We start from the raw sequence: 1,017 nt of genomic DNA, 5'->3' as shown, positions 1-1,017 counted from the left end.
AAGCAGGTCTAAGAACTTTACAACTATCAATTCCTGTATCATAAAGGAGTTAAAAATGAGAAAGATATACAGCTCAGAATACAACAACACCAGGTCATTTTAAAAAACCTGCACTGAAAGAAAAAAGTAAATTTCCCAAAAGAAAATCAATAATAATAGAACCCAGGACACCTGAACCAAAACTGACACCCAAACTCACTATGCTGAGATCAAGCAGATCACCAAGATACATAAGATTATTAATATATCCATTTTCAGAAACAATTTCTGGTCCAACTACTACTATCCAGTCGAAAAACAGCTTCTCTGCAGTATAAGGACGAGCTCCAGGCCCAGGGCCTGCCTTATATAGACAGTCATCTGCAGTACCTCACAATGACCTCCTGTGATATCACAGGGAGAAGTGGACCAAGCCCAGTTACCCACAGCCATAACCAGTTATCTTCCTGTCTGTCCCAAAGGAATACTTCTTTTTCTCACAGGTGTAGAAACCCCCCCCAAAAGGAGCAAATTGCTCTTCAATATTCTTTTTTATTTGTTTTGGTTTGATAATTTTTTAAAGCTTCATCCATTTTACTTATTTATTTGTTTGGTCTTTTTTTTTTGGTCTGACACAGGGTCTCCCTAAAGCCCCAGCTGTCCTGGAACTCACTATGTAGACCAGGCCAACCTTGAACTCACAAAGATCTGCCTGCCTCTGGCTCCCGAGTGCTGGGATTGAAGACTTGCACCACCATGCCCGGCTTTATTTATTTATTTTTAATCAAATAGATATTTTATTGAGAATTTCATACACGCATATAAGGTGTTTTGATCAAATCCATGCCCATCCCCTCCCCTCCACCTCCCCCGTATCTCCCCTTCCCTTTTTTTTTTTTTTTTTTCTGATAACTTCATGTACTCTTACTTCTTCATTTTTTTTTCATTTTATGGGGCTTTTGGCTACTCTAACATTCCCCCCTCTGAAAGTATCCCTAAAATATTTTAAGGATTAGATACAAGCTCCCAAATACTTTC

The sequence above is a fragment of the Nannospalax galili genome, unplaced genomic scaffold (assembly GCF_000622305.1).
Source record: "Nannospalax galili isolate Female #2095 unplaced genomic scaffold, S.galili_v1.0 scaffold3783, whole genome shotgun sequence".
NCBI lineage: Eukaryota > Metazoa > Chordata > Mammalia > Rodentia > Spalacidae > Nannospalax > Nannospalax galili.
This window is presented reverse-complemented; position numbering follows the sequence as displayed.